We start from the raw sequence: 24,131 nt of genomic DNA on the forward strand, positions 1-24,131 counted from the left end.
GCGTCTTGTCTTTTGTCGCAACCAGAGTTTGATATTCTACCAACATTAGCGAGATCGCATTCTCTTAATTTAACTTACGGCCATACCAGTCTGAAAATGTCAGATCTCGGAAGCCATCCAGACTTGGGCCTGGTTAGTACTTGTATGGGAGACCAACTAGGAACCTCAGGTGCCGTAAGCTTTTGTTTATTTCTATTTTGCATTATGATGTCATAATCAGACCACTTTTTTCCCTATGGGAGACCAACTAGGAACCTCAGGTGCCGTAAGCTTTTGTTTATTTCTTTTTTGCATTATGATGTCATAATCAGACCACTTTTTTCCCTATCCAGAAGCGTCTTGTCTTTTGTCGCAACCAGAGTTTGATATTCTACCAACATTAGCGAGATCGCATTCTCTTAATTTACCTTACGGCCATACCAGTCTGAAAATGCCTGATCTCGTCAGATCTCGGGAGCCATCCAGACTCGGGCCTGGTTAGTACTTGTATGGGAGACCAACTAGGAACCTCAGGTGCCGTAAGCTTTTGTTTATTTCTTTTTTGCATTATGATGTCATAATCAGACCACTTTTTTCCCTATCCAGAAGCGTCTTGTCTTTTGTCGCAACCAGAGTTTGATATTCTACAAACATTAGCGAGATCACATTCTCTTAATTTCACTTACGGCCATACCAGTCTGAAAATGCCTGATCTCATCAGATCTCGGAAGCCATCCAGACTCGGGCCTAGTTAGTACTTGTATGGGAGACCAACTAGGAACCTCAGGTGCCGTAAGCTTTTGTTTATTTCTTTTTTGCATTATGATGTCATAATCAGACCACTTTTTTCCCTATCCAGAAGCGTCTTGTCTTTTGTCGCAACAAGAGTTTGATATTCTACCAACATTAGCGAGATCGCATTCTCTTAATTTCATTTACGGCCATACCAGTCTGAAAATGCCTGATATCGTCAGATGTCGGAAGCCATCCAGACTCGGGCCTGGTTAGTACTTGTATGGGAGACCAACTAGGAACCTCAGGTGCCGTAAGCTTTTGTTTATTTCTTTTTTGCATTATGATGTCATAATCAGACCACTTTTTTCCCTATGGGAGACCAACTAGGAACCTCAGGTGCCGTAAGCTTTTGTTTATTTCTTTTTTGCATTATGATGTCATAATCAGACCACTTTTTTCCCTATCCAGAAGCGTCTTGTCTTTTGTCGCAACCAGAGTTTGATATTCTACCAACATTAGCGAGATCGCATTCTCTTAATTTACCTTACGGCCATACCAGTCTGAAAATGCCTGATCTCGTCAGATCTCGGAAGCCATCCAGACTCGGGCCTGGTTAGTATTTGTATGGGAGACCAACTAGGAACCTCAGGTGCAGTAAGATTTTGTTTATTTCTTTTTTGCATTATGATGTCATAATCAGACCACTTTTTTCCCTATCCAGAAGCGTCTTGTCTTTTGTCGCAACCAGAGTTTGATATTCTACCAACATTAGCGAGATCGCATTCTCTTAATTTCACTTATGGCCATACCAGTCTGAAAATGCCTGATCTCATCAGATCTCGGAAGCCATCCAGACACGGGCCTGGTTAGTACTTGTATGGGAGACCTGTGGAGTATGGATCATTATTTAATGTGCAGTTTGCAATATATATGTATATATATACTAATGTACAATAGGTGTATGAAATATTGCAGGCCCTTTTGCTTAGATTTGAAAACGTTACACTTTCAATGACATTTCCACAAGGTTAAAGTTAAATTAGAACAAACACATGTGCTGTCAGTCAAATGTATACAAAACTCGTTGTAAGCTAATTACAGGCAAGAGCCTTCTAGAGAATATTCCAAAAACACATGTGCTGTCAGTTAAATGTATACAAAAACACTTCGTAAGCTAATTACAAGCTCGAGCCATTTAGGGAATATCCCAAACTTAGATATGAAATACATTACATCATGTAACAAGTTAGAAAACCTTTTTGGGAAAATCACACAGGTGGGGGCTGCTTTATAGAGGACAAAATGCCTATTTAACTGAAGGAGAAAGGATAGGACGTTGTCATTCTTTAACATTCATTCATTCAATCATTATTCCATTCTCACTTGCACGCAGAGCATCATACACAAGGACATATGCTGTAATACTTTGGTAAGATTAATTATTTACTGACTATTTTTGCATTCTGTTACATTCATCCAATACACTTTTATCTTATATTTATTTGAGTCATTGTTTCATTTATTACAATATTATTACAGTGCCTTCTGGGTCTGCAGACACTGAATTATTTTAGTGATAAATCAAATAATCATCTAGAATGGTTAAGGAAAACAGTATTTATAAGTAATTTGGAAACGGAAGGGTCTACTCCGTATATAGCTATAGATTGCATAAAGACACGCTAAGCTTAGAATGACCCGGAGTGACCTTTTGTCGGTAAAGGTCCACATCATACCTGAAGCGAGCCATAACTATCAAAATTGAAGTATCACCGAAACCGACATTCTGGGGGCCTCGTCCTTGGGAGGTTTAGTCGTGTCTTTTGCAGTGGAGAACACGGTGTACTCAGTTGCCGGGAGGATTCTCGTTTTGTAAGTATGTCTTTCTTTAAGTTTCCAAATAGGATAGGTAATCTTGAAACTAGTTCAAGTGACCCTATTGATTTAAATACTGAACAGAGATCCGTTGATTCCCCTGTTTTGTTTTCTTTCCCTTCTGTGTTTCAAGAATTTATAAAATGTTGGATTAAAAAATATGGAGGTCCATTTAAGTTGGGCGAAAATATAAGTGATGCACTGTTTCTAGAGGACATTTTTCAAGTATTACCCTCATTAATGCAGCTTAAAGATGAGAAAGTAAAAAAGGGTAGAAGTTTGCAAGCTTTACTAGATATGCTATTAATGTCCCTTCAAATGATTGAACAGTTGCAAGTGAGTTTTAATCTGCAAGCTTCTCTTATTAATACGCTGCATGTACAAATAGAAGATTACCGCACCCAGGCACAAAATGCAGCTCACACTGCTGGATTCTTACAAGATAAAGTTCATAAGTTAGAATCCAAAAATATAATTTTTGATCAAGCTGTAGACACCTTACAATGCCTGCGTACTAAGCACTCTCCTTCTTTAAAACTAGGAGGTAAAGCACGGGGAAGTGCTATATTTAAAAAATCCCCTGTTGCTCATGAAAACAAATGGTATCAGATTGCCACCTTGTCAGTCGATCTTCCTTCTGCTTTAATTAATGAAGACGACAATGCAATATGGATGGAGCATAAATATGAAAATATTGAGTTTCCTTCACAAGTAACTTCTGTCCCCACTGCTCCTCCCACGTATACACATTTGTATCCAGAATTGCCAATTGAACATTCTAAAACTGATCTTGTTCCTTGTAATCCTATAACACGTGGTCCCCAATTAGAGGCTAACGAAGTGTTATCAGATGACAAATTGAAGGAAATTCCTAATGAGTCAATCACAGAAACTGCTAACAGAGTAATTGTTTTCCTAGCTGCTCTTACTAATGGGGCTACTTCTTCAGAAAAACGTTCTGACATACAAGCTGACCTTAAATTGGATCCAGCAGTGCGGGAGTTAATTTTCACTCTTGTACCAAGTAACATTTCTCATGTTATGACCATCTGTTACGGTGACATGAGGAATGTGGACTTTAATTCATGGCTTGACCGTTTGCAAGTTGTAGTGGTTAGATATTCTACACCCTCTCCGATTTCTGAAATAACATGACAGGCTCTGCACACAGATGCAGTGTCCGCCTTAAAAAGTAAAAGTGATTTTGATAAAAAATCTGACCTCACTGAATACCAAGTGGGAGATTCTGTGTGCATGCTTAAACAAGGACAGAAAAACCCTAGGAAATTTCCTAAAGATTGCTGGGAAGGTCCATATCTTATTGTGGACAAAGTGGGACCCTCAGTTTATCTTATTCAAAAATCAGATGGTTTAAATGTCTACAAGCATGCAATGCAGCTTAAATTGTTTAAGGGCTCTTAAAGCCCTGTGTTTGTTATTCTATATTTACTTTGTTTTTCAGAAAGTGTACAAAGGGACTGAGACTCTAGAACGGCTGTTCCAGACTCTACTGTTCATTATGAATGATCGGCGCCTTTACATCTAATCTTCATATGGACAAAGAAAAATAAAAACAGTCCTACCGGATGTACAAAACTAGCTTTGGCTAGACTACTTTCTGCATGTGTTGCATGTTTTCCTAGCCTAGTGTGATACTTTTATGTATTTACTAATAATAAATAGTAACGTTGTGTAATAATCTCCTTATCCATATTTTTCATGTTATATTTGAAGTTTGGTGTCCGTAACTTACAGTTTGATCATAACTAATTATTTTATTGGTTTTCATAACCTACAAATTAGACTATGGCATCTTGGACATGTTGCTTGATGGGATGCGTTACAGTGATGTGTTTGCTCTATACCTTTACTAACATTTGGCATCCAGATAATCATAATCTGCAGAAGCGTCTTGTCACTTCTTCTGAAGTGCTTGCTCCTTTTAAACCTATATATTTAGTCTCACACCCTACTACCAGCATTGACCTTATCTTTTCCTTATTGTCTAACTTTCAGCGTAATAGTGTTAAATCTAACCGTCCCATATATCATATTTCTCATAGTTCTGCATCCCCACAATTTGTTGCACTTTTTATTGCTAGTGTTCAAAAATTTGACTATGCTCAGCTATGGTTTATTAATAAAACCCATCTTCTGATTCCAGAATATGGTGCACTTCCGCATCTTGATAAAAATATTTGTTTGATATGCAGTATTGATTTGCAATCCACTACTTCTGGCATTTTTCATAATTCTAACCGCCGCCCTATGGCTAACATGGATAATATTAATACCTGTGGAAGTCCAGAAGTCCAGGATTCTACTTCGGTTGCAATGCTTGCGACTATTTTGGTTGATACTTCCAACCCCTCTGATTCTGTAGGTGAATGGCAATGTACAGACAATGGTATTCCACAGTTTATAGTTAGAATTGATGAAATAGCTCAACCTTCTACTCCTATAGCTTTTGTATCTCCCTCTACTCCTATACCAGAATCTACCACACCTCCATTTAAGGAAGGTGACCCTATTCAAGTTCGTTTAGACTCTGCTACACAAGTAGCATATGATGTTTCATATCGTTTGGTTACCTGGCACTTACAATTAAATAAATGGTTGGTTTCCACACAATATTCCAATTGTACGCCATTCGTATCAGTACAGGAAAGAGCTTTTCAGTGGTGGTTTCATGAAAGCATGTTATATAATGTATCACTTCGATCACACCATCGCCCTAGACGAGATATTTTAGCTACTGGGTTAGGTACATATGGTAGTGTTATGGGATCAGCTGCACAAATTAATTCAGGAATTCTAAGATATAAACTTGCTGCTTTAGCCTCTCATACTTCTACAGGTCTGGATACCCAATATGGTATTAATACTAATATTGTTAAGCTTCAACAGCATCAAACTCATGTTATGGTAGATACAACTGAGATTATTTCTGATAAGTTTCACACTCTGGTCGACTCAGTTTACAATGTTACGCATGATACTGCATGGGCAATGCTATGTTCACAGGTTCAGGCTGATCTGTCTGCCGATCTTAAACTTCAGTTGCAAAGTTTATGGTCTGGTAGATGGCCTGCTTCATTGAGTCTTGCTGCTTCAAAATCTGTGACTGACTTTGCAATGACTCATCTTTTGTGGTGGGAAGTTCTTCTATCTGACTGCTCACTTGAAAGATGTGCCATTCAAACATTAATACCATGGGCAGGCATAGATGCTATTATTTATCGTTTAGCTACAATTGGCCTACCATCTAATGGTTCATTATTGTTGCCTGAACTTTCACATCAATGGGTAGCCCAGGGTACGGATAGTTCCAACTGGACCCTTGTAGACATTTCCTTGTGTCACTCGAATGCTAATTCTTATATATGTTCTCCATCCCAATATAAAACTACTACTGAAACATGTTGGGTTAATCAGGATGAATGTAGTTTTCATGGTCAATTTAATGTTACAAATCCTGTCTACTACTTGGGGTTAGATCGTGTTTGTTTTCACTTATTTCAGCCTGATCAAATTATTTTTAAAACAATGGATGAATCCCTTCTCAGCACTCACTTATTGCCTGGCACGTGGTGTAATTCCATTCCTGTGTCTTATATTGCTTCATCAGTATGGAACTTCACTATGCCTCAACTTACTAACATAAGTTTGGATTTATCATGGGAACGTATTGTTGATTTTTCCATGTCAGATTTGCCCTTGGGTATGGGTTCTGAGATGAAAAAATGGTTAACTGACTCAACATCAATTACAACATTGCTTAATTCATTAAAGAGTGTTTCGCACCAAGCTCAAATTACTGTCACACATAAACAAGGGATTCTTAAACAGGTCTCTGCTGCTGTTAAACAAGATGGTCAGACCTCATGGTGGGAATCTGTTTTGGGATACAGTAATACTGCTACACATTTTTTTAATATAATGTTGCATCCAGTTGTAGTTATTTCTATCTTACAACTGATTTTATTTTTATTCATCTGTATCAGTGGTTGCTATTTCAAACGTTTACATCGTAATCTGTGTAAAAAGGTGGCTGTATTGGAGGACTTAGAGTCTAAGCATAAACGTCTTCTCCCATTATATACACTAAATGGTTATTCTGTATCTTTGGATCCCTCTCAGCTTCCCACTCCTCATTGATTTTGGATTGTATTCTGTGTCCATGATCTTACATTATTTTTGTTTTCTTTTAGATCTCCATTTTGCTTTTCTTCTATGTCATGACTGGTTCCTTACTTTTATTTTTAAACAGCACTTGGGCGTTTCTGTATCTTTAAGTTAAATACTAAGTGGTACATTCTGATGACAGGTTTACCAGCTACACTCTATTATCAGTAACTTTCTCTGTCAACGTACATCCAGCTGCTTTTATTACACTTATCTGTGAAAAGTTCCTACTGACTGCTATACTGTCTATGGGTACGATCGGTACTAGGATGAAGACTTTGCATACTACCTCTGACGAAGATTTCCTAAACTTTGCATATACCTAAGGAGTTGAGGAGCTATCATGGTTATCCTACTTCTCAAACTTCCTGTTTGGTTGCTGTGAATGTCTATTGTTGCTATTTTATGGTGACTCTCATGCTGCAAATTGCTATTTCATTCTGCGGCCTGGACGCTAATTCTGAACTCTCCATGAACTATATTTCTTGCTATGTCACTGATATTCCTTCTATTGGACTTCCAAATTTGATACTGGTATTTGACTTCTTCAATCAAAATCTCTAAAGAACTTTAATGTAGCTTTAACACAGTTTACTACGTCACTCTGTGTTATATTTCTTATTCCTGTGTTTCTGCTGGTACCACTTGTATGCAATTTATTTTTCTCTTTCTCTCTTTCTCTTCTCTTTGGCACAAGTGTTGTTTTGTTTTAGATTTTTCACAGTTTTTCTCTTGTTTTTCTTTTTGGTTTTGTCATAGAAGAAAAACAAGTGGGGGAGTGTGGAGTATGGATCATTATTTAATGTGCAGTTTGCAATATATATGTATATATATACTAATGTACAATAGGTGTATGAAATATTGCAGGCCCTTTTGCTTAGATTTGAAAACGTTACACTTTCAATGACATTTCCACAAGGTTAAAGTTAAATTAGAACAAACACATGTGCTGTCAGTCAAATGTATACAAAACTCGTTGTAAGCTAATTACAGGCAAGAGCCTTCTAGAGAATATTCCAAAAACACATGTGCTGTCAGTTAAATGTATACAAAAACACTTCGTAAGCTAATTACAAGCTCGAGCCATTTAGGGAATATCCCAAACTTAGATATGAAATACATTACATCATGTAACAAGTTAGAAAACCTTTTTGGGAAAATCACACAGGTGGGGGCTGCTTTATAGAGGACAAAATGCCTATTTAACTGAAGGAGAAAGGATAGGACGTTGTCATTCTTTAACATTCATTCATTCAAACATTATTCCATTCTCACTTGCACGCAGAGCATCATACACAAGGACATATGCTGTAATACTTTGGTAAGATTAATTATTTACTGACTATTTTTGCATTCTGTTACATTCATCCAATACACTTTTATCTTATATTTATTTGAGTCATTGTTTCATTTATTACAATATTATTACAGTGCCTTCTGGGTCTGCAGACACTGAATTATTTTAGTGATAAATCAAATAATCATCTAGAATGGTTAAGGAAAACAGTATTTATAAGTAATTTGGAAACGGAAGGGTCTACTCCGTATATAGCTATAGATTGCATAAAGACACGCTAAGCTTAGAATGACCCGGAGTGACCTTTTGTCGGTAAAGGTCCACATCATACCTGAAGCGAGCCATAACTATCAAAATTGAAGTATCACCGAAACCGACAAGACCAACTAGGAACCTCAGGTGCCGTAAGCTTTTGTTTATTTCTTTTTTTCATTATGATGTCATAATCAGACCACTTTTTTCCCTATCCAGAAACGTCTTGTCTTTTGTCGCAACCAGAGTTTGATATTCTACCAATATTAGCGAGATCGCATTCTCTTAATTTTACTTACGGCCATACCAGTCTGAAAATGCCAGATCTCGGAAGCCATCCAGACTCGAGCCTGGTTAGTACTTGTATGGGAGACCAACTAGGAACCTCAGGTGCCGTAAGCTTTTGTTTATTTCTTTTTTGCATTATGATGTCATAATCAGACCACTTTTTTCCCTATCCAGAAGCGTCTTGTCTTTTGTCGCAACCAGAGTTTGATATTCTACCAACATTAGCGAGATCGCATTCTCTTAATTTCACATACGGCAATACCAGTCTGAAAATGCCTGATCTCGTCAGATCTCGGAAGCCATCCAGACTTGGGCCTGGTTCGTACTTGTATGGGAGACCAACTAGGAACCTCAGGTGTCGTAAGCTTTTGTTTATTTCTTTTTTGCATTATGATGTCATAATCAGACCACTTTTTTCCCTATCCAGAAGCGTCTTGTCTTTTGTCGCAACCAGAGTTTGATATTCTACCAACATTAGCGAGATCGCATTCTCTTAATTTCACTTACGGCCATACCAGTCTGAAAATGCCTGATCTCGTCAGATCTCGGAAGCCATCCAGACTTGGGCCTAGTTAGTACTTGTATGGGAGACCAACTAGGAACCTCAGGTGCCGTAAGCTTTTGTTTATTTTTTTTTTGCATTTTAATGTCATAATCAGACCACTTTTTTCCCTATCCAGAAGCGTCTTGTCTTTTGTCGCAACCAGAGTTTGATATTCTACCAACATTAGCGAGATCGCATTCTCTTAATTTCACTTACGGCCATACCAGTCTGAAAATGCCTGATCTCGTCAGATCTCGGATGCCATCCAGACTTGGTCCTGGTTAGTACTTGTATGGGAGACCAACTAGGAACCTCAGTTGCCGTAAGCTTTTGTTTATTTCTTTTTTGCATTATGATGTCATAACCAGACCACTTTTTTCCCTATCCAGAAGCGTCTTGTCTTTTGTCGCAACCAGAGTTTGATATTCTACCAACATTAGCGAGATCGCATTCTCTTAATTTCACTTACGGCCATACCAGTCTGAAAATGCCTGATCTCGTCAGATCTCGAAAGCCATCCAGACTCTGACCTGGTTAGTACTTGTATGGGAGACCAAGTAGGAACCTCAGGTGCCGTAAGCTTTTGTTTATTTCTTTTTTGCATTATGATGTCATAATCAGACCACTTTTTTCCCTATCCAGAAGCGTCTTGTCTTTTGTCGCAACCAGAGTTTGATATTCTACCAACATTAGCGAGATCGCATTCTCTTAATTTTACTTACGGCCATACCAGTCTGAAAATGCCTGATCTCGTCAGATCTCGGAAGCCATCCAGACTCGGGCCTGGTTAGTATTTGTATGGGAGACCAACTAGGAACCTCAGGTGCAGTAAGCTTTTGTTTATTTCTTTTTTGCATTATGATGTCATAATCAGACCACTTTTTTCCCTATCCAGAAGCGTCTTGTCTTTTGTCGCAACCAGAGTTTGATATTCTACCAACATTAGTGAGATCGCATTCTCTTAATTTCACTTACGGCCATACCAGTCTGAAAATGCCTGATCTCATCAGATCTCGGAAGCCATCCAGACACGGGCCTGGTTAGTACTTGTATGGGAGACCAACTAGGAACCTCAGGTGCCGTAAGCTTTTGTTTATTTCTTTTTTCCATTATGATGTCATAATCAGACCACTTTTTTCCCTATCCAGAAACGTCTTGTCTTTTGTCGCAACCAGAGTTTGATATTCTACCAATATTAGCGAGATCGCATTCTCTTAATTTTACTTACGGCCATACCAGTCTGAAAATGCCTGATCTCGTCAGATCTCGGAAGCCATCCAGACTCGGGCCTGGTTAGTACTTGTATGGGAGACCAACTAGGAACCTCAGGTGCCGTAAGCTTTTGTTTATTTCTTTTTTGCATTATGATGTCATAATCAGACCACTTTTTTCCCTATCCAGAAGCGTCTTGTCTTTTGTCGCAACCAGAGTTTGATATTCTACCAACATTAGCGAGATTGCATTCTCTTAATTTAACTTACGGCCATACCAGTCTGAAAATGTCAGATCTCGGAAGCCATCCAGACTTGGGCCTGGTTAGTACTTGTATGGGAGACCAACTAGGAACCTCAGGTGCCGTAAGCTTTTGTTTATTTCTATTTTGCATTATGATGTCATAATCAGACCACTTTTTTCCCTATGGGAGACCAACTAGGAACCTCAGGTGCCGTAAGCTTTTGTTTATTTCTTTTTTGCATTATGATGTCATAATCAGACCACTTTTTTCCCTATCCAGAAGCGTCTTGTCTTTTGTCGCAACCAGAGTTTGATATTCTACCAACATTAGCGAGATCGCATTCTCTTAATTTACCTTACGGCCATACCAGTCTGAAAATGCCTGATCTTGTCAGATCTCGGGAGCCATCCAGACTCGGGCCTGGTTAGTACTTGTATGGGAGACCAACTAGGAACCTCAGGTGCCGTAAGCTTTTGTTTATTTCTTTTTTGCATTATGATGTCATAATCAGACCACTTTTTTCCCTATCCAGAAGCGTCTTGTCTTTTGTCGCAACCAGAGTTTGATATTCTACCAACATTAGCGAGATTGCATTCTAGTAATTTCACTTACGGCCATACCAGTCAGAAAATGCCTGATCTCATCAGATCTCGGAAGCCATCCAGACTCGGGCCTGGTTAGTACTTGTATGGGAGACCAACTAGGAACCTCAGGTGCCGTAAGCTTTTTTTATTTCTTTTTTGCATTATGATGTCATAATCAGACCAGTTTTTTCCCTATCCAGAAGCGTCTTGTCTTTTGTCGCAACCAGAGTTTGATATTCTACCAACATTAGCGAGATCGCATTCTCTTAATTTCACTTACGGCCATACCAGTCTGAAAATGCCTGATCTCATCAGATCTCGGAAGCCATCCAGACTCGGGCCTGGTTAGTACTTGTATGGGAGACCAACTAGGAACCTCAGGTGCCGTAAGCTTTTGTTTATTTCTTTTTTGCATTATGATGTCATAATCAGACCACTTTTTTCCCTATCCAGAAGCGTCTTGTCTTTTGTCGCAACCAGAGTTTGATATTCTACCAACATTAGCGAGATCGCATTCTCTTAATTTCACTTACGGCCATACCAGTCTGAAAATGCCTGATCTCGTCAGATCTCGGAAGCCATCCAGACTTGGGCCTGGTTAGTACTTGTATGGGAGACCATCTAGGAACCTCAGGTGCCGTAAGCTTTTGTTTATTTCTTTTTTGCATTATGATGTCATAATCAGACCACTTTTTTCCCTATGGGAGACCAACTAGGAACCTCAGGTGCCGTAAGCTTTTGTTTATTTCTTTTTTGCATTATGATGTCATAATCAGACCACTTTATTCCCTATCCAGAAGCGTCTTGTCTTTTGTCGCAACCAGAGTTTGATATTCTACCAACATTAGCGAGATCGCATTCTCGTAATTTCACTTACGGCCATACCAGTCAGAAAATGCCTGATCTCGTCAGATCTCGGGAGCCATCCAGACTCGGGCCTGGTTAGTACTTGTATGGGAGACCAACTAGGAACCTCAGGTGCCGTAAGCTTTTGTTTATTTCTTTTTTGCATTATGATGTCATAATCAGACCACTTTTTTCCCTATCCAGAAGCGTCTTGTCTTTTGTCGCAACCAGAGTTTGATATTCTACCAACATTAGCGAGATCGCATTCTCGTAATTTCACTTACGGCCATACCAGTCAGAAAATGCCTGATCTCATCAGATCTCGGAAGCCATCCAGTCTCGGGCCTGGTTAGTACTTGTATGGGAGACCAACTAGGAACCTCAGGTGCCGTAAGATTTTGTTTATTTCTTTTTTGCATTATGATGTCATAATCAGACCACTTTTTTCCCTATCCAGAAGCGTCTTGTCTTTTGTCGCAACCAGAGTTTGATATTCTACCAACATTAGCGAGATCGCATTCTCTTAATTTCACTTACGGCCATACCAGTCTGAAAATACCTGATCTCATCAGATCTCGGAAGCCATCCAGACTCGGGCCTGGTTAGTACTTGTATGGGAGACCAACTAGGAACCTCAGGTGCCGTAAGCTTTTGTTTATTTCTTTTTTGCATTATGATGTCATAATCAGACCACTTTTTTCCCTATCCAGAAGCGTCTTGTCTTTTGTCGCAACCAGAGTTTGATATTCTACCAACATTAGCGAGATCGCATTCTCTTAATTTAACTTACGGCCATACCAGTCTGAAAATGCCTGATCTCGTCAGATCTCGGAAGCCATCCAGACTTGGGCCTGGTTAGTACTTGTATGGGAGACCAACTAGGAACCTCAGGTGCCGTAAGCTTTTGTTTATTTCTTTTTTGCATTATGATGTCATAATCAGACCACTTTTTTCCCTATGGGAGACCAACTAGGAACCTCAGGTGCCGTAAGCTTTTGTTTATTTCTTTTTTGCATTATGATGTCATAATCAGACCACTTTATTCCCTATCCAGAAGCGTCTTGTCTTTTGTCGCAACCAGAGTTTGATATTCTACCAACATTAGCGAGATCGCATTCTCTTAATTTCACTTACGGCCATACCAGTCTGAAAATGCCTGATCTCGTCAGATCTCGGATGCCATCCAGACTTGGTCCTGGTTAGTACTTGTATGGGAGACCAACTAGGAACCTCAGTTGCCGTAAGCTTTTGTTTATTTCTTTTTTGCATTATGATGTCATAACCAGACCACTTTTTTCCCTATCCAGAAGCGTCTTGTCTTTTGTCGCAACCAGAGTTTGATATTCTACCAACATTAGCGAGATCGCATTCTCTTAATTTCACTTACGGCCATACCAGTCTGAAAATGCCTGATCTCGTCAGATCTCGAAAGCCATCCAGACTCTGACCTGGTTAGTACTTGTATGGGAGACCAACTAGGAACCTCAGGTGCCGTAAGCTTTTGTTTATTTCTTTTTTGCATTATGATGTCAGAATCAGACCACTTTTTTCCCTATCCAGAAGCGTCTTGTCTTTTGTCGCAACCAGAGTTTGATATTCTACCAACATTAGCGAGATCGCATTCTCTTAATTTTACTTACGGCCATACCAGTCTGAAAATGCCTGATCTCGTCAGATCTCGGAAGCCATCCAGACTCGGGCCTGGTTAGTATTTGTATGGGAGACCAACTAGGAACCTCAGGTGCAGTAAGCTTTTGTTTATTTCTTTTTTGCATTATGATGTCATAATCAGACCACTTTTTTCCCTATCCAGAAGCGTCTTGTCTTTTGTCGCAACCAGAGTTTGATATTCTACCAACATTAGTGAGATCGCATTCTCTTAATTTCACTTACGGCCATACCAGTCTGAAAATGCCTGATCTCATCAGATCTCGGAAGCCATCCAGACACGGGCCTGGTTAGTACTTGTATGGGAGACCAACTAGGAACCTCAGGTGCCGTAAGCTTTTGTTTATTTCTTTTTTCCATTATGATGTCATAATCAGACCACTTTTTTCCCTATCCAGAAACGTCTTGTCTTTTGTCGCAACCAGAGTTTGATATTCTACCAATATTAGCGAGATCGCATTCTCTTAATTTTACTTACGGCCATACCAGTCTGAAAATGCCTGATCTCGTCAGATCTCGGAAGCCATCCAGACTCGGGCCTGGTTAGTACTTGTATGGGAGACCAACTAGGAACCTCAGGTGCCGTAAGCTTTTGTTTATTTCTTTTTTGCATTATGATGTCATAATCAGACCACTTTTTTCCCTATCCAGAAGCGTCTTGTCTTTTGTCGCAACCAGAGTTTGATATTCTACCAACATTAGCGAGATCGCATTCTCTTAATTTAACTTACGGCCATACCAGTCTGAAAATGTCAGATCTCGGAAGCCATCCAGACTTGGGCCTGGTTAGTACTTGTATGGGAGACCAACTAGGAACCTCAGGTGCCGTAAGCTTTTGTTTATTTCTATTTTGCATTATGATGTCATAATCAGACCACTTTTTTCCCTATGGGAGACCAACTAGGAACCTCAGGTGCCGTAAGCTTTTGTTTATTTCTTTTTTGTATTATGATGTCATAATCAGACCACTTTTTTCCCTATCCAGAAGCGTCTTGTCTTTTGTCGCAACCAGAGTTTGATATTCTACCAACATTAGCGAGATCGCATTCTCTTAATTTCACTTACGGCTATACCAGTCTGAAAATGCCTGATCTCGTCAGATCTCGGAAGCCATCCAGACTTGGGCCTGGTTAGTACTTGTATGGGAGACCATCTAGGAACCTCAGGTGCCGTAAGCTTTTGTTTATTTCTTTTTTGCATTATGATGTCATAATCAGACCACTTTTTTCCCTATGGGAGACCAACTAGGAACCTCAGGTGCCGTAAGCTTTTGTTTATTTCTTTTTTGCATTATGATGTCATAATCAGACCACTTTATTCCCTATCCAGAAGCGTCTTGTCTTTTGTCGCAACCAGAGTTTGATATTCTACCAACATTAGCGAGATCGCATTCTCGTAATTTCACTTACGGCCATACCAGTCAGAAAATGCCTGATCTCGTCAGATCTCGGGAGCCATCCAGACTCGGGCCTGGTTAGTACTTGTATGGGAGACCAACTAGGAACCTCAGGTGCCGTAAGCTTTTGTTTATTTCTTTTTTGCATTATGATGTCATAATCAGACCACTTTTTTCCCTATCCAGAAGCGTCTTGTCTTTTGTCGCAACCAGAGTTTGATATTCTACCAACATTAGCGAGATCGCATTCTCGTAATTTCACTTACGGCCATACCAGTCAGAAAATGCCTGATCTCATCAGATCTCGGAAGCCATCCAGTCTCGGGCCTGGTTAGTACTTGTATGGGAGACCAACTAGGAACCTCAGGTGCCGTAAGCTTTTGTTTATTTCTTTTTTGCATTATGATGTCATAATCAGACCACTTTTTTCCCTATCCAGAAGCGTCTTGTCTTTTGTCGCAACCAGAGTTTGATATTCTACCAACATTAGCGAGATCGCATTCTCTTAATTTCACTTACGGCCATACCAGTCTGAAAATACCTGATCTCATCAGATCTCGGAAGCCATCCAGACTCGGGCCTGGTTAGTACTTGTATGGGAGACCAACTAGGAACCTCAGGTGCCGTAAGCTTTTGTTTATTTCTTTTTTGCATTATGATGTCATAATCAGACCACTTTTTTCCCTATCCAGAAGCGTCTTGTCTTTTGTCGCAACCAGAGTTTGATATTCTACCAACATTAGCGAGATCGCATTCTCTTAATTTAACTTACGGCCATACCAGTCTGAAAATGCCTGATCTCGTCAGATCTCGGAAGCCATCCAGACTTGGGCCTGGTTAGTACTTGTATGGGAGACCAACTAGGAACCTCAGGTGCCGTAAGCTTTTGTTTATTTCTTTTTTGCATTATGATGTCATAATCAGACCACTTTTTTCCCTATGGGAGACCAACTAGGAACCTCAGGTGCCGTAAGCTTTTGTTTATTTCTTTTTTGCATTATGATGTCATAATCAGACCACTTTATTCCCTATCCAGAAGCGTCTTGTCTTTTGTCGCAACCAGAGTTTGATATTCTACCAACATTAGCGAGATCGCATTCTCTTAATTTCACTTACGGCCATACCAGTCTGAAAATGCCTGATCTCGTCAGATCTCGGATGCCATCCAGACTTGGTCCTGGTTAGTACTTGTATGGGAGACCAACTAGGAACCTCAGTTGCCGTAAGCTTTTGTTTATTTCTTTTTTGCATTATGATGTCATAACCAGACCACTTTTTTCCCTATCCAGAAGCGTCTTGTCTTTTGTCGCAACCAGAGTTTGATATTCTACCAACATTAGCGAGATCGCATTCTCTTAATTTCACTTACGGCCATACCAGTCTGAAAATGCCTGATCTCGTCAGATCTCGAAAGCCATCCAGACTCTGACCTGGTTAGTACTTGTATGGGAGACCAACTAGGAACCTCAGGTGCCGTAAGCTTTTGTTTATTTCTTTTTTGCATTATGATGTCATAATCAGACCACTTTTTTCCCTATCCAGAAGCGTCTTGTCTTTTGTCGCAACCAGAGTTTGATATTCTACCAACATTAGCGAGATCGCATTCTCTTAATTTTACTTACGGCCATACCAGTCTGAAAATGCCTGATCTCGTCAGATCTCGGAAGCCATCCAGACTCGGGCCTGGTTAGTATTTGTATGGGAGACCAACTAGGAACCTCAGGTGCAGTAAGCTTTTGTTTATTTCTTTTTTGCATTATGATGTCATAATCAGACCACTTTTTTCCCTATCCAGAAGCGTCTTGTCTTTTGTCGCAACCAGAGTTTGATATTCTACCAACATTAGTGAGATCGCATTCTCTTAATTTCACTTACGGCCATACCAGTCTGAAAATGCCTGATCTCATCAGATCTCGGAAGCCATCCAGACACGGGCCTGGTTAGTACTTGTATGGGAGACCAACTAGGAACCTCAGGTGCCGTAAGCTTTTGTTTATTTCTTTTTTCCATTATGATGTCATAATCAGACCACTTTTTTCCCTATCCAGAAACGTCTTGTCTTTTGTCGCAACCAGAGTTTGATATTCTACCAATATTAGCGAGATCGCATTCTCTTAATTTTACTTACGGCCATACCAGTCTGAAAATGCCTGATCTCGTCAGATCTCGGAAGCCATGCAGACTCGGGCCTGGTTAGTACTTGTATGGGAGACCAACTAGGAACCTCAGGTGCCGTAAGCTTTTGTTTATTTCTTTTTTGCATTATGATGTCATAATCAGACCACTTTTTTCCCTATCCAGAAGCGTCTTGTCTTTTGTCGCAACCAGAGTTTGATATTCTACCAACATTAGCGAGATCGCATTCTCTTAATTTAACTTACGGCCATACCAGTCTGAAAATGTCAGATCTCGGAAGCCATCCAGACTTGGGCCTGGTTAGTACTTGTATGGGAGACCAACTAGGAACCTCAGGTGCCGTAAGCTTTTGTTTATTTCTATTTTGCATTATGATGTCATAATCAGACCACTTTTTTCCCTATGGGAGACCAACTAGGAACCTCAGGTGCCGTAAGCTTTTGTTTATTTCTTTTTTGCATTATGATGTCATAATCAGACCACTTTTTTCCCTATCCAGAAGCGTCTTGTCTTTTGTCGCAACCAGAGTTTGATATTCTACCAACATTAGCGAGATCGCATTCTCTTAATTTACCTTACGGCCATACCAGTCTGAAAATGCCTGATCTCGTCAGATCTCGGGAGCCATCCAGACTTGGGCCTGCTTAGTACTTGTATGGGAGACCAACTAGGAACCTCAGGTGCCGTAAGCTTTTGTTTATTTCTTTTTTGCATTATGATGTCATAATCAGACCACTTTTTTCCCTATCCAGAAGCGTCTTGTCTTTTGTCGCAACCAGAGTTTGATATTCTACCAACATTAGCGAGATTGCATTCTAGTAATTTCACTTACGGCCATACCAGTCAGAAAATGCCTGATCTCATCAGATCTCGGAAGCCATCCAGACTCGGGCCTGGTTAGTACTTGTATGGGAGACCAACTAGGAACCTCAGGTGCCGTAAGCTTTTGTTTATTTCTTTTTTGCATTATGATGTCATAATCAGACCAGTTTTTTCCCTATCCAGAAGCGTCTTGTCTTTTGTCGCAACCAGAGTTTGATATTCTACCAACATTAGCGAGATCGCATTCTCTTAATTTCACTTACGGCCATACCAGTCTGAAAATGCCTGATCTCATCAGATCTCGGAAGCCATCCAGACTCGGGCCTGGTTAGTACTTGTATGGGAGACCAACTAGGAACCTCAGGTGCCGTAAGCTTTTGTTTATTTCTTTTTTGCATTATGATGTCATAATCAGACCACTTTTTTCCCTATCCAGAAGCGTCTTGTCTTTTGTCGCAACCAGAGTTTGATATTCTACCAACATTAGCGAGATCGCATTCTCTTAATTTCACTTACGGCCATACCAGTCTGAAAATGCCTGATCTCGTCAGATCTCGGAAGCCATCCAGACTTGGGCCTGGTTAGTACTTGTATGGGAGACCATCTAGGAACCTCAGGTGCCGTAAGCTTTTGTTTATTTCTTTTTTGCATTATGATGTCATAATCAGACCACTTTTTTCCCTATGGGAGACCAACTAGGAACCTCAGGTGCCGTAAGCTTTTGTTTATTTCTTTTTTGCATTATGATGTCATAATCAGACCACTTTATTCCCTATCCAGAAGCGTCTTGTCTTTTGTCGCAACCAGAGTTTGATATTCTACCAACATTAGCGAGATCGCATTCTCGTAATTTCACTTACGGCCATACCAGTCAGAAAATGCCTGATCTCGTCAGATCTCGGGAGCCATCCAGACTCGGGCCTGGTTAGTACTTGTATGGGAGACCAACTAGGAACCTCAGGTGCCGTAAGCTTTTGTTTATTTCTTTTTTGCATTATGATGTCATAATCAGACCACTTTTTTCCCTATCCAGAAGCGTCTTGTCTTTTGTCGCAACCAGAGTTTGATATTCTACCAACATTAGCGAGATCACATTCTCGTAATTTCACTTACGGCCATACCAGTCAGAAAATGCCTGATCTCATCAGATCTCGGAAGCCATCCAGACTCGGGCCTGGTTAGTACTTGTATGGGAGACCAACTAGGAACCTCAGGTGCCGTAAGCTTTTGTTTATTTCTTTTTTGCATTATGATGTCATAATCAGACCACTTTTTTCCCTATCCAGAAGCGTCTTGTCTTTTGTCGCAACCAGAGTTTGATATTCTACCAACATTAGCGAGATCGCATTCTCTTAATTTCATTTACGGCCATACCAGTCTGAAAATACCTGATCTCATCAGATCTCGGAAGCCATCCAGACTCGGGCCTGGTTAGTACTTGTATGGGAGACTAACTAGGAACCTCAAGGGCCGTAAGCTTTTGTTCATTTCTTTTTTGCATTATGATGTCATAATCAGACCACTTTTTTCCCTATCCAGAAGCGTCTTGTCTTTTGTCGCAACCAGAGTTTGATATTCTACCAACATTAGTGAGATCGCATTCTCTTAATTTCATTTACGGCTATACCAGTCTGAAAATGCCTGATCTCGTCAGATCTCGGAAGTCATCCAGACTCGGGCCTGGTTAGTACTTGTATGGGAGACTAACTAGGAACCTCAAGGGCCGTAAGCTTTTGTTCATTTCTTTTTTGCATTATGATGTCATAATCAGACCACTTTTTTCCCTATCCAGAAGCGTCTTGTCTTTTGTCGCAACCAGAGTTTGATATTCTACCAACATTAGCGAGATCGCATTCTCTTAATTTCACTTACGGCCATACCAGTCTGAAAATGCCTGATCTCATCAGATCTCGGAAACCATCCAGACTCGGGCCTGGTTAGTACTTGTATGGGAGACCAACTAGGAACCTCAGGTGCCGTAAGCTTTTATTTATTTCTTTTTTGCATTATGATGTCATAATCAGACCACTTTTTTCCTTATCCAGAAGCGTCTTGTCTTTTGTCGCAACCAGAGTTTGATATTCTACCAACATTAGCGAGATCGCATTCTCTTTATTTCACTTATGGCCATACCAGTCTGAAAATGTCTGATCTCGTCAGATCTCGGAAGCCATCCAGACTCGGTTCTGGTTAGTACTTGTATGGGAGACCAACAAGGAACCTCAGGTGCCTTAAGCTTTTGTTTATTTCTTTTTTGCATTATGATGTCATAATCAGACCACTTTTTTCCCTATCCAGAAGCGTCTTGTCTTTTGTCGCAACCAGAGTTTGATATTCTACCAACATTAGCGAGATCGCATTCTCTTAATTTCACTTACGGCCATACCAGTCTGAAAATGTCAGATCTCGGAAGCCATCCAGACTCGGGCCTGGTTAGTACTTGTATGGGAGACCAACTAGGAACCTCAGGTGCCGTAAGCTTTTGTTTATTTCTTTTTTGCATTATGATGTCATAATCAGACCACTTTTTTCCCTATCCAGAAGCATCTTGTCTTTTGTCGCAACCAGAGTTTGATATTCTACCAACATTAGCGAGATCGCATTCTCTTAATTTCACTTACGGCCATACCAGTCTGAAAATGCCTGATCTCGTCAGATCTCGGAAGCCATCCAGACTCGGGTCTGGTTAGTACTTGTATGGGAGACCAACTAGGAACCTCAGGTGCCGTAAGCTTTTGTTTATTTCTTTTTTGCATTATGATGTCATAATCAGACCACTTTTTTCCCTATCCAGAAGCGTCTTGTCTTTTGTCGCAACCAGAGTTTGATATTCTACCAACATTAGCGAGATCGCATTCCATTAATTTCACTTACGGCCATAACAGTCTGAAAATGCCTGATCTCGTCAGATCTCGGAAGCCATCCAGACTCGGGCCTGGTTTGTACTTGTATGGGAGACCAACTAGGAACCTCAGGTGCCGTAAGCTTTTGTTTATTTCTTTTTTGCATTATGATGTCATAATCAGACCACTTTTTTCCCTATCCAGAAGCGTCTTGTCTTTTGTCGCAACCAGAGTTTGATATTCTACCAACATTAGCGAGATCGCATTCTCTTAATTTCACTTACGGCCATACCAGTCTGAAAATGCCTGATCTCGTCAGATCTCGGAAGCCATCCAGACTTGGGCCTGGTTAGTACTTGTATGGGAGACCATCTAGGAACCTCAGGTGCCGTAAGCTTTTGTTTATTTCTTTTTTGCATTATGATGTCATAATCAGACCACTTTTTTCCCTATGGGAGACCAACTAGGAACCTCAGGTGCCGTAAGCTTTTGTTTATTTCTTTTTTGCATTATGATGTCATAATCAGACCACTTTATTCCCTATCCAGAAGCGTCTTGTCTTTTGTCGCAACCAGAGTTTGATATTCTACCAACATTAGCGAGATCGCATTCTCGTAATTTCACTTACGGCCATACCAGTCAGAAAATGCCTGATCTCGTCAGATCTCGGGAGCCATCCAGACTCGGGCCTGGTTAGTACTTGTATGGGAGACCAACTAGGAACCTCAGGTGCCGTAAGCTTTTGTTTATTTCTTTTTTGCATTATGATGTCATAATCAGACCACTTTTTTCCCTATCCAGAAGCGTCTTGTCTTTTGTCGCAACCAGAGTTTGATATTCTACCAACATTAGCGAGATCGCATTCTCGTAATTTCACTTACGGCCATACCAGTCAGAAAATGCCTGATCTCATCAGATCTCGGAAGCCATCCAGACTCGGGCCTGGTTAGTACTTGTATGGGAGACCAACTAGGAACCTAAGGTGCCGTAAGCTTTTGTTTATTTCTTTTTTGCATTATGATGTCATAATCAGACCACTTTTTTCCCTATCCAGAAGCGTCTTGTCTTTTGTCGCAACCAGAGTTTGATATTCTACCAACATTAGCGAGATCGCATTCTCTTAATTTCACTTACGGCCATACCAGTCTGAAAATGCCTGATCTCGTCAGATCTCAGAAGCCATCCAGACTTGGGCCTGGTTAGTACTTGTATGGGAGACCAACTAGGAACCTCAGGTGCCGTAAGCTTTTGTTTATTTCTTTTTTGCATTATGATGTCATAATCAGACCACTTTTTTCCCTATGGGAGACCAACTAGGAACCTCAGGTGCCGTAAGCTTTTGTTTATTTCTTTTTTGCATTATGATGTCATAATCAGACCACTTTATTCCCTATCCAGAAGCGTCTTGTCTTTTGTCGCAACCAGAGTTTGATATTCTACCAACATTAGCGAGATCGCATTCTCTTAATTTCACTTACGGCCATACCAGTCTGAAAATGCCTGATCTCGTCAGATCTCGGAAGCTATCCAGACTCGGGCCTGGTTAGTACTTGTTTGGGAGACCAACTAGGAACCTCAGGTGACGTAAGCTTTTGTTTATTTCTTTTTTGCATTATGATGTCATAATCAGACCACTTTTTTCCCTATCCAGAAGCGTCTTGTCTTTTGTCGCAACCAGAGTTTGATATTCTACCAACATTAGTGAGATCGCATTCTCTTAATTTCATTTACGGCTATACCAGTCTGAAAATGCCTGATCTCGTCAGATCTCGGAAGTCATCCAGACTCGGGCCTGGTTAGTACTTGTATGGGAGACTAACTAGGAACCTCAAGTGCCGTAAGCTTTTGTTCATTTCTTTTTTGCATTATGATGTCATAATCAGACCACTTTTTTCCCTATCCAGAAGCGTCTTGTCTTTTGTCGCAACCAGAGTTTGATATTCTACCAACATTAGCGAGATCGCATTCTCTTAATTTCACTTACGGCCATACCAGTCTGAAAATGCCTGATCTCATCAGATCTCGGAAACCATCCAGACTCGGGCCTGGTTAGTACTTGTATGGGAGACCAACTAGGAACCTCAGGTGCCGTAAGCTTTTATTTATTTCTTTTTTGCATTATGATGTCATAATCAGACCACTTTTTTCCCTATCCAGAAGCGTCTTGTCTTTTGTCGCAACCAGAGTTTGATATTCTACCAACATTAGCGAGATCGCATTCTCTTTATTTCACTTATGGCCATACCAGTCTGAAAATGTCTGATCTCGTCAGATCTCGGAAGCCATCCAGACTCGGGTCTGGTTAGTACTTGTATGGGAGACCAACAAGGAACCTCAGGTGCCGTAAGCTTTTGTTTATTTCTTTTTTGCATTATGATGTCATAATCAGACCACTTTTTTCCCTATCCAGAAGCGTCTTGTCTTTTGTCGCAACCAGAGTTTGATATTCTACCAACATTAGCGAGATCGCATTCTCTTAATTTCACTTACGGCCATACCAGTCTGAAAATGTCAGATCTCGGAAGTCATCCAGACTCGGGCCTGGTTAGTACTTGTATGGGAGACCAACTAGGAACCTCAGGTGCCGTAAGCTTTTGTTTATTTCTTTTTTGCATTATGATGTCATAATCAGACCACTTTTTTCCCTATCCAGAAGCATCTTGTCTTTTGTCGCAACCAGAGTTTGATATTCTACCAACATTAGCGAGATCGCATTCTCTTAATTTCACTTACGGCCATACCAGTCTGAAAATGCCTGATCTCGTCAGATCTCGGAAGCCATCCAGACTCGGGTCTGGTTAGTACTTGTATGGGAGACCAACTAGGAACCTCAGGTGCCGTAAGCTTTTGTTTATTTCTTTTTTGCATTATGATGTCATAATCAGACCACTTTTTTCCCTATCCAGAAGCGTCTTGTCTTTTGTCGCAACCAGAGTTTGATATTCTACCAACATTAGCGAGATCGCATTCCATTAATTTCACTTACGGCCATAACAGTCTGAAAATGCCTGATCTCGTCAGATCTCGGAAGCCATCCAGACTCGGGCCTGGTTAGTACTTGTATGGGAGACCAACTAGGAACCTCAGGTGCCGTAAGCTTTTGTTTATTTCTTTTTTGCATTATGATGTCATAATCAGACCACTTTTTTCCCTATCCAGAAGCGTCTTGTCTTTTGTCGCAACCAGAGTTTGATATTCTACCAACATTAGCGAGATCGCATTCTC

The 24,131-nt window shown here is 40.4% G+C and overlaps 55 pseudogenes; all 55 read left to right on the plus strand.

The window, feature by feature from the left end:
- The first annotated feature begins 406 nt into the window (after window positions 1-406).
- On the plus strand, window positions 407-525 carry LOC134596391 (5S ribosomal RNA; annotated as a pseudogene).
- Window positions 526-659: 134 nt separating this feature from the next.
- On the plus strand, window positions 660-778 carry LOC134595353 (5S ribosomal RNA; annotated as a pseudogene).
- A 134-nt stretch (window positions 779-912) lies between these two features.
- LOC134589001 (5S ribosomal RNA) lies at window positions 913-1,031 on the plus strand (annotated as a pseudogene).
- A 225-nt stretch (window positions 1,032-1,256) lies between these two features.
- On the plus strand, window positions 1,257-1,375 carry LOC134587935 (5S ribosomal RNA; annotated as a pseudogene).
- A 7,484-nt stretch (window positions 1,376-8,859) lies between these two features.
- LOC134588274 (5S ribosomal RNA) lies at window positions 8,860-8,978 on the plus strand (annotated as a pseudogene).
- Window positions 8,979-9,112: 134 nt separating this feature from the next.
- On the plus strand, window positions 9,113-9,231 carry LOC134595457 (5S ribosomal RNA; annotated as a pseudogene).
- Window positions 9,232-9,365: 134 nt separating this feature from the next.
- LOC134588774 (5S ribosomal RNA) lies at window positions 9,366-9,484 on the plus strand (annotated as a pseudogene).
- Window positions 9,485-9,618: 134 nt separating this feature from the next.
- LOC134588706 (5S ribosomal RNA) lies at window positions 9,619-9,737 on the plus strand (annotated as a pseudogene).
- Window positions 9,738-9,871: 134 nt separating this feature from the next.
- LOC134587707 (5S ribosomal RNA) lies at window positions 9,872-9,990 on the plus strand (annotated as a pseudogene).
- Window positions 9,991-10,124: 134 nt separating this feature from the next.
- LOC134594281 (5S ribosomal RNA) lies at window positions 10,125-10,243 on the plus strand (annotated as a pseudogene).
- Window positions 10,244-10,377: 134 nt separating this feature from the next.
- LOC134594133 (5S ribosomal RNA) lies at window positions 10,378-10,496 on the plus strand (annotated as a pseudogene).
- A 468-nt stretch (window positions 10,497-10,964) lies between these two features.
- On the plus strand, window positions 10,965-11,083 carry LOC134587666 (5S ribosomal RNA; annotated as a pseudogene).
- Window positions 11,084-11,217: 134 nt separating this feature from the next.
- LOC134595366 (5S ribosomal RNA) lies at window positions 11,218-11,336 on the plus strand (annotated as a pseudogene).
- A 133-nt stretch (window positions 11,337-11,469) lies between these two features.
- Window positions 11,470-11,588, plus strand: LOC134596766 (5S ribosomal RNA; annotated as a pseudogene).
- Window positions 11,589-11,722: 134 nt separating this feature from the next.
- Window positions 11,723-11,841, plus strand: LOC134594294 (5S ribosomal RNA; annotated as a pseudogene).
- A 225-nt stretch (window positions 11,842-12,066) lies between these two features.
- Window positions 12,067-12,185, plus strand: LOC134597775 (5S ribosomal RNA; annotated as a pseudogene).
- A 134-nt stretch (window positions 12,186-12,319) lies between these two features.
- LOC134597032 (5S ribosomal RNA) lies at window positions 12,320-12,438 on the plus strand (annotated as a pseudogene).
- A 134-nt stretch (window positions 12,439-12,572) lies between these two features.
- LOC134588773 (5S ribosomal RNA) lies at window positions 12,573-12,691 on the plus strand (annotated as a pseudogene).
- Window positions 12,692-12,825: 134 nt separating this feature from the next.
- Window positions 12,826-12,944, plus strand: LOC134587986 (5S ribosomal RNA; annotated as a pseudogene).
- A 225-nt stretch (window positions 12,945-13,169) lies between these two features.
- Window positions 13,170-13,288, plus strand: LOC134588775 (5S ribosomal RNA; annotated as a pseudogene).
- Window positions 13,289-13,422: 134 nt separating this feature from the next.
- On the plus strand, window positions 13,423-13,541 carry LOC134588559 (5S ribosomal RNA; annotated as a pseudogene).
- A 134-nt stretch (window positions 13,542-13,675) lies between these two features.
- LOC134587708 (5S ribosomal RNA) lies at window positions 13,676-13,794 on the plus strand (annotated as a pseudogene).
- A 134-nt stretch (window positions 13,795-13,928) lies between these two features.
- On the plus strand, window positions 13,929-14,047 carry LOC134594284 (5S ribosomal RNA; annotated as a pseudogene).
- Window positions 14,048-14,181: 134 nt separating this feature from the next.
- On the plus strand, window positions 14,182-14,300 carry LOC134594134 (5S ribosomal RNA; annotated as a pseudogene).
- Window positions 14,301-14,768: 468 nt separating this feature from the next.
- LOC134588932 (5S ribosomal RNA) lies at window positions 14,769-14,887 on the plus strand (annotated as a pseudogene).
- A 225-nt stretch (window positions 14,888-15,112) lies between these two features.
- On the plus strand, window positions 15,113-15,231 carry LOC134597776 (5S ribosomal RNA; annotated as a pseudogene).
- Window positions 15,232-15,365: 134 nt separating this feature from the next.
- LOC134596736 (5S ribosomal RNA) lies at window positions 15,366-15,484 on the plus strand (annotated as a pseudogene).
- A 134-nt stretch (window positions 15,485-15,618) lies between these two features.
- LOC134588891 (5S ribosomal RNA) lies at window positions 15,619-15,737 on the plus strand (annotated as a pseudogene).
- Window positions 15,738-15,871: 134 nt separating this feature from the next.
- On the plus strand, window positions 15,872-15,990 carry LOC134587998 (5S ribosomal RNA; annotated as a pseudogene).
- A 225-nt stretch (window positions 15,991-16,215) lies between these two features.
- On the plus strand, window positions 16,216-16,334 carry LOC134588776 (5S ribosomal RNA; annotated as a pseudogene).
- A 134-nt stretch (window positions 16,335-16,468) lies between these two features.
- Window positions 16,469-16,587, plus strand: LOC134588560 (5S ribosomal RNA; annotated as a pseudogene).
- A 134-nt stretch (window positions 16,588-16,721) lies between these two features.
- On the plus strand, window positions 16,722-16,840 carry LOC134587709 (5S ribosomal RNA; annotated as a pseudogene).
- Window positions 16,841-16,974: 134 nt separating this feature from the next.
- On the plus strand, window positions 16,975-17,093 carry LOC134594285 (5S ribosomal RNA; annotated as a pseudogene).
- A 134-nt stretch (window positions 17,094-17,227) lies between these two features.
- LOC134587722 (5S ribosomal RNA) lies at window positions 17,228-17,346 on the plus strand (annotated as a pseudogene).
- A 468-nt stretch (window positions 17,347-17,814) lies between these two features.
- Window positions 17,815-17,933, plus strand: LOC134596676 (5S ribosomal RNA; annotated as a pseudogene).
- A 134-nt stretch (window positions 17,934-18,067) lies between these two features.
- LOC134595367 (5S ribosomal RNA) lies at window positions 18,068-18,186 on the plus strand (annotated as a pseudogene).
- Window positions 18,187-18,320: 134 nt separating this feature from the next.
- On the plus strand, window positions 18,321-18,439 carry LOC134596778 (5S ribosomal RNA; annotated as a pseudogene).
- Window positions 18,440-18,573: 134 nt separating this feature from the next.
- LOC134594306 (5S ribosomal RNA) lies at window positions 18,574-18,692 on the plus strand (annotated as a pseudogene).
- Window positions 18,693-18,917: 225 nt separating this feature from the next.
- Window positions 18,918-19,036, plus strand: LOC134597777 (5S ribosomal RNA; annotated as a pseudogene).
- A 134-nt stretch (window positions 19,037-19,170) lies between these two features.
- Window positions 19,171-19,289, plus strand: LOC134595368 (5S ribosomal RNA; annotated as a pseudogene).
- Window positions 19,290-19,423: 134 nt separating this feature from the next.
- Window positions 19,424-19,542, plus strand: LOC134588065 (5S ribosomal RNA; annotated as a pseudogene).
- Window positions 19,543-19,676: 134 nt separating this feature from the next.
- Window positions 19,677-19,795, plus strand: LOC134588846 (5S ribosomal RNA; annotated as a pseudogene).
- Window positions 19,796-19,929: 134 nt separating this feature from the next.
- Window positions 19,930-20,048, plus strand: LOC134595056 (5S ribosomal RNA; annotated as a pseudogene).
- A 630-nt stretch (window positions 20,049-20,678) lies between these two features.
- On the plus strand, window positions 20,679-20,797 carry LOC134595928 (5S ribosomal RNA; annotated as a pseudogene).
- Window positions 20,798-20,931: 134 nt separating this feature from the next.
- Window positions 20,932-21,050, plus strand: LOC134598432 (5S ribosomal RNA; annotated as a pseudogene).
- A 134-nt stretch (window positions 21,051-21,184) lies between these two features.
- LOC134594318 (5S ribosomal RNA) lies at window positions 21,185-21,303 on the plus strand (annotated as a pseudogene).
- Window positions 21,304-21,528: 225 nt separating this feature from the next.
- On the plus strand, window positions 21,529-21,647 carry LOC134597779 (5S ribosomal RNA; annotated as a pseudogene).
- Window positions 21,648-21,781: 134 nt separating this feature from the next.
- On the plus strand, window positions 21,782-21,900 carry LOC134598338 (5S ribosomal RNA; annotated as a pseudogene).
- A 134-nt stretch (window positions 21,901-22,034) lies between these two features.
- Window positions 22,035-22,153, plus strand: LOC134589499 (5S ribosomal RNA; annotated as a pseudogene).
- A 225-nt stretch (window positions 22,154-22,378) lies between these two features.
- Window positions 22,379-22,497, plus strand: LOC134596227 (5S ribosomal RNA; annotated as a pseudogene).
- Window positions 22,498-22,631: 134 nt separating this feature from the next.
- LOC134588168 (5S ribosomal RNA) lies at window positions 22,632-22,750 on the plus strand (annotated as a pseudogene).
- A 134-nt stretch (window positions 22,751-22,884) lies between these two features.
- LOC134595067 (5S ribosomal RNA) lies at window positions 22,885-23,003 on the plus strand (annotated as a pseudogene).
- Window positions 23,004-23,137: 134 nt separating this feature from the next.
- On the plus strand, window positions 23,138-23,256 carry LOC134588473 (5S ribosomal RNA; annotated as a pseudogene).
- Window positions 23,257-23,633: 377 nt separating this feature from the next.
- Window positions 23,634-23,752, plus strand: LOC134595929 (5S ribosomal RNA; annotated as a pseudogene).
- A 134-nt stretch (window positions 23,753-23,886) lies between these two features.
- On the plus strand, window positions 23,887-24,005 carry LOC134597313 (5S ribosomal RNA; annotated as a pseudogene).
- Window positions 24,006-24,131: the final 126 nt, after the last annotated feature.

This window comes from Pelobates fuscus, chromosome 2 (genome assembly GCF_036172605.1).
Source record: "Pelobates fuscus isolate aPelFus1 chromosome 2, aPelFus1.pri, whole genome shotgun sequence".
Classification (NCBI taxonomy): Eukaryota; Metazoa; Chordata; class Amphibia; order Anura; family Pelobatidae; genus Pelobates; species Pelobates fuscus.